We start from the raw sequence: 6,442 nt of genomic DNA on the forward strand, positions 1-6,442 counted from the left end.
ATTCATAACCAGCATCAAAAATACTATATAGAACCAAAATAAAAAAATTAGTCTGAAAAAGAAACGTTTTTAACAAAAAAATTGTTGGGGAAGGGGTTAATTTGCATATTGCCCTGATTAGCTAATGGGAAGCATGTCAGAGGTACAGTTAATTACCATGTTTGTCTATTATTAGATAGGATGTGTTATATGCATGTGTATAAATATTAAATGAATGCATTTTTAAATATACGCATACGTAACTACATAACATAACATAACCAAAGATGAGAGCCAAGAACTAGAGTATATACTAGAGTATGTATGTGTGTGTGTGTGTGTGGATGTAATGTAAAGAGAAAGAACTAGTTCTATGACCTATATGGATTTCACTTAGATAACCTTAATTTAGATTTTTATTATTGTATCACTACTCAGCAAATACAGTTGAGATACCTAATAAGTGCCTTTACATAAAATTTTATATAAAAATGTGAAAGATTCATTGATGTTAATTCCTTTTATAATTTAGAAAATTGTACTATGGATTCATTTTTCTTAATCTAGCTTTTTTATAAAGAGGGTATACAATCTTATTTTATTAATTGGTTCATGGCTTCATTAAATGAACAATAATTACTAAGCATCTACTTATGCCAGGCAATGGGGTTTTATAAAGGTGAAGTTTGCCATGGGAGTTCAGTAATAAAGTTACAAAAAATCCATTTCATCTAACTAAATATCAGACACTCTGTGGAGAACTTGTGATATAAATAACAAGATGTTGACAACTAAATTTTAATCAGAATGCAATGATATATGGTTATTAATACCCCCTTTTACTAGTGGGAAACAAGAAAGACAGTACCTACTTTGTTCAATGCCATGTTGCTTATATTTTGAAAGTGCAAATTTGGGACAGACATCTTTTCCAAAAGACTAAATTCTACTTTCTTGAATATGAATAAACATAATTTCTATCATCAAAGGCTTCATAGTATAACAGGAAAGATGAGCATATTATGATTATTATAGGTATAAGTGATATAATAAAAGTTTGTATGGGATTTTACAGAGATTTATTTATTTTTAATATTTTTATTGACTTAAGGAAGAAGAGAGAGGGATATTAGAGATAGAAACATCAATGATGAGAGAGAATCATTGATTGGCGCCTCCTGCATGCTCCCACCTGGGGATCGAGCCTGCAACCCCAGTATGTGCCCACGAATTGAACTGTGACCTCCTGGTTCATAGGAAGATGCTCAACCACTGAATTATGCTGGCCAGGGCAGATTTTACAGATATTTAGGTCAAGAAGTCATTTTTCAAATGTGTAATAAGTAGTAAAGCATGGGAAGCTAAATAGTGATGATGACCTAACTGAATTTGAGAGATAATTTAACAATAGGTTGCAGCCCATTCTAGGAAAAAATTTTTAAAGCACACAAAACTATTATGATGAATTATTAAATGAGTTTGGTCACTTTCAGTTCTTTTTAACTTGTATTTACCTATTTCCGTCTCCATAGAAAGCAACTTATTATTCTGAGAGGTGATTATCTATTCTTGGAACATATAACTTGATAAACACTTGAAGACTTGGAAAGGAGAACATTAACATTCATTAGAGGAATCCTTTATTCACTGTTAACGTGTTTCGCTTCCCTCCTTCTAAATACAAACCATACCTTTCAATTCCACATACAGTAAAAGATAATTGGGTACTTGGAAATAACATAACCAAAGCTGAGAGCCAGGAACATTCCATTGTCAGTCTGTTGCATTAATGAAACTGCAGTCATCTGGCTTCATTTTAAATATGCTGTGTGAGAGAGAAAAAACAAAAAACAGCCTCCCTGGTATGCACCATTGCCATTTTTATTGTCAGGTTATCTCTAATGCGAAAATCACAGATGTTGACCACAATTAAAGTAATAGTTCACTCTCATGAATCCACTGTTTTACAGATTGTTTAGATAATGTGAAAGCAATGCATGTGGCCATATGCTTTATGCCTATCCATTAGTAATGTTATTACACTTACTTGATCTAAAACTTTACATTGCATAATCATTCATTCCAAAGATTTTGTTAAAACATTTTAACATTAGATAAGACTGTACCTTATGTTTTCAACCTTAAATATTATTATATTGTTCCAATTCATCTTTAGGACAAGAGGAATTACTGAAAGATTTCTTAGAACCATTTATTCCTTCTAGCAACACTGCTGAAATATATGTAGTTTAGTAGATATAAAAAGTCATAAAATGACCTAAATGTAATTTTTGTAATGACAATTAAAAACTTGTACTTTTGTAATATAAATTAAGAGAAAGAAATGTCACTTCTTCCTTTTGTTCTCTCATCATTTTTAATTGTGTAAATTACTATGATACATTATCTGTACATTGCATTATGTACCCACCACCCAAAGTCAAATCTTCTTGTGGCACCATATATTTGCCCTCTATCACTGTCTTCCCCCTTCCCTTTGGTAACCACCATACTGTCGTCTTTGTCTCTGAGTTTCAATTTTATATCCCACATATGAGTGAAATCATGTGGTTCTTAGCTTTTTCTGACTGACTTATTTCACTTAACATGATATTCTCACAATTCATCCATGTTGTAACAAACATGAATCCAATAACAAAAATTTGCATTGTGAAATACGGGGCCTTTCACTTTATTTTTTTTAAAAAGTTGGGCTTGATTCTGCATTTTAATTGAAGTTGATCACTTACCCATAACTATAATTGCACCAAATTAATATTTGACTTGAGCAACCTATTTCAAACTGGGGGTTAATTGTTTCATTGACCCATAGAATAAGATGTGCACTGAAAAATTAAATTCCAAAGGAAATATTAAATAGGTGACCAGAATAAAAAGGTTCAGATGGTATGAGCAGGTTCAGATTTCTATTATATCTATTTTTAGTTGTATTAGACTGCTAGGGCTGCCATGACAAAATACCACAGATTGGGTGTCTTAAGTAAAAGAAATCATAGTTCTGGAAGCTAGAAGCCCACAATCTACATATCAGCAGACTTGTTTTCCTATCAGGCCTTTCCCTTGGTTTCCAGATGACCAACTTTTCACTGTGTCCTCACACTATCTTTTTCTTGGTGCATGCATCCCTGGCATATTTGTGCTTCCAAATTTCCTCTTTTAACAGGACCGCAGTCAGACTGGATTAGGGTCACCTTAAAGGCTTCATTTTTATTAATTGCCTCTTTACAGCTCTATTTCAAATATACTCAGATTCTGAAGACTAGGGGTTAGGATTTCAATGAATTTTAGGGTGACACAATTCTGCTTACATCACTATTGTTTTGTCATCACAACCTAAACTCACTCTATGGCCTCACAGAATATAACCTATGAACACTGAAAGGAAGAAGAAACAAACATAGCTTGATTTTCTAAATAATCCACATGGTATATGCTGCTTATGAATATGTCATAATTCATGGGCAGAGGCCAATATTTTGGCTTGCTGTTCACAGGCCTAAAATAATTATACTGAAAACCTGGCAAAAGAATTGGAAAATGTTGTTTCCTTCTACCATGCCCACTAAAAGTTATGTATTTGTGGAAGAAGACCTAAATAATAATGTAAACATTAAAGCCCATCTTAGACATATCAAGCTCTGCTAAATGAGCCTGAGTACTGAGTGGCCATGATTTCCAGGACCAAGGTCAAAGTTGGGCTCAAAAATATGACCTTCCTTCTGCTCACCGACTCTCATCTAGTTGTCATCACTGCTGAGTGCCCACCACTGCAGAGGCTAACATGTAACTCCAGATGTGGCACATTCCACGGTGTTGTAGGGTGTATAGCAATCAGACAGCTCTCTGGTAGCAGAATAAGTACAACGGACACCTTTTATCATGGAGGGCCAGCCAGTGATAAAAGTGTTGAAACAGACACATATTCAGAGAACAGATTCGCATTTTCTGTCTGCAGAAGTTCTGCCAGCACTAACACTCATGGACGCACAGAATAATTAGTCCTTTCCAGCTTTATCCCACACAAAAACCCTTCCATCTAGACAACCTATTTTAGATCCATGTCTAAAGGAATTATTGATCCTGGAATCAGCAGCTCACTTGATAAGACAATAAATGCCTTGCTAAAAAGTCAGCTACCAGACCAATTGGAAAATAGGACCCTAACAACTTGAACAGTTACCTCAGAGTTTCAGACACGTCTTAAACCAGAAGCCAGGATATAGTGCCATCTTTACCACAGTAAGGAAACCAAAAGTGTAACTAGAAGAGTTCCCATCACTATTATCAAAATAACTCTTTGAAAAAAATTATTTTCTTCCTGCACCATGACTTCAAGCTTAGTTGGTTTAAAAGCGCCATTGGCCTAAAAGAAGGCTTCCAATGGGGAACACAGTAACTGTTCCATTGAATCTGGAATGGAGACTGCCCTGTGTCAATTAGTTTCCTGCTAAACCAGCAGAAACGGGGGACACTGGCCAGGGGGTCCTAATTGCTGGGAGTAAAGTGGATTGTTGCTAGACATTGCAGGGATGGAGAATTCTGTCTGAAATCTAGAGGATTCTCTGCAGTGCTTTCTAGTATTCCCTGGGCCAATAATCCTGGTCAATGGCTAAGTCAGGCAATAAAATTCAGATTGCCAGAGACTCAATTCCTGTAAGATTAAAGGTTTGAATTACTCCAGCAGATAGAGAGCCTCCTAAGGTGAAGAAATATGGAAAGGCTGGTAGAAGGGAACATCAATGATTAACAATTTAGGCTCAGGAGCAGAGGTAGATATGAGAAGAGAAGTTGTCTGTGACATTAATGATAACGGCCTTTATCTCCCTGCAGGTTTATATAAAGAGCATGATGGTAGCTAACATTGTTTCAAATGCACCTTGAGACCGAATTATATCAGGATGATTTGGTAGCTGACAGGTCTTTTTGTGTTCTCTGCTACACAGTTTTTCAACTAAAAGGAGGGCAATAGTGGATGCTGTGCTGCAAAAGAGGTGTGGTGTGTATGATATTTTCCATTAATCTACCTTCATTTTTATTCTTGAAGAGGACGTAACTTACCTAAATCAAAAGACTCTCTTGTTCTCTGTTTTGGTGGCTGATGACCAAAGATGGGTACCAACAGGGCATTAAAGTGAGTGAGGTTGGGGTACTTATTGCCTCAGTTCTATCTGAGGTTTTAGTGCATCCTGGTGGCATCCTCTTATCAAAGGTCACAGCTGACATAAGGTATCTTTCTTTAGCCAGTTCTTCTTTGTATTCTGATAATACTTCTCTTTCTTTCTCCTGCCCCTTCAGATCTCTGTTGGTTAAAATTCCTCCACAAAAGTGAACACATTTTATTGGTTGATGTGACCTGATTCAGATATTAAGCATAACATAACATATTAATAAAGATTTTATAAAAATAACTAGCCCCATATTAATATACCCACATGTAGTCAACTAATATCTCAACCACACAAAAAGCTTACAATTTGCTTCCATTTGCATAAATTAATTTTACTTGGCATCTAAAACTACTAATACATATTGACAGTCAGAATTGGCCACCAAAAGACTATTAATGTACAAGAGGATCAGGAAAAGAAGAATCTGTCATTGTGGGGCGGGGGCAAACTTAGCAACTAATGGCACTTTGCCAAGAAAGATGCAGATGTTTAACTAAAACTGTCAATGATACATAAATAGAAAAAAAATGGCCTTAATTATGGAAGTTTTAGTTTGGAAAGCACACAATCTGAACACTGACATAAACACCAAGTTGGGAAACAAAGGTGCAGTGGAATCTGTCACTTTTAGTGTGATATTTCTAAAGGATAAACGGTTCCTTTCTAAATTCAAACACAATTATGATGAGAGCAAGTTCAAAATCAATGAATTCAAAGGTTCACAAGAAGAATTTAGAATAAAACTCTTGGCAAGTAGTGAGAGCAAAGTTCATGGAAGTGACTAGATTACATTAACATTTGGAACAAACGTGGATTTTTAATGGATATAGAGACCAAGAAGCAGTGTGCCAGTGTGTGGAGCTCAACAAAAAACACTCATCTGGAAAGGCTTGCTTAAGAAAACAGTCTTTCACCAGATAATCAATATCTTTAACCCATCAATTTATTCAATCAAATAAAAATTAAATTCCCTTATATAAAAAGTGTCAGTTCAGAGATCCTTCTAGACATGCTCACTTTACAGATCGGTTCATGGGCAAATGTATGAACCTCCCTTCCCCTTGACCAGATAGCACATTCCCCCTGTGCTCTCATGAATACCGAATACAAAATGATTATTCCTCAAAGGCTAAATTTTATACTTGGCAACATTACCATGCCAACTCTGCAACTGAACTGTTATAAATATAGCTTGGTTCTTTATTGTATTAATATGGAATGGCCCTTGGTTTGTTAGAACACTTTCTTCACCTTTTTTTTTTTTTTTTTTTTGA

At 35.2% G+C, this 6,442-nt stretch overlaps 1 long non-coding RNA gene across 1 annotated transcript in view; it reads right to left on the reverse strand.

The window, feature by feature from the left end:
- Nucleotides 1-6,442, reverse strand: part of LOC107182889 — a 20,248-nt gene that overhangs the window by 726 nt on the left and 13,080 nt on the right. The gene's annotated exons all lie outside the window — the stretch shown is intronic.

This window comes from Myotis davidii, unplaced genomic scaffold (assembly GCF_000327345.1).
Source record: "Myotis davidii unplaced genomic scaffold, ASM32734v1 scaffold135, whole genome shotgun sequence".
Taxonomy (NCBI): Eukaryota; Metazoa; Chordata; class Mammalia; order Chiroptera; family Vespertilionidae; genus Myotis; species Myotis davidii.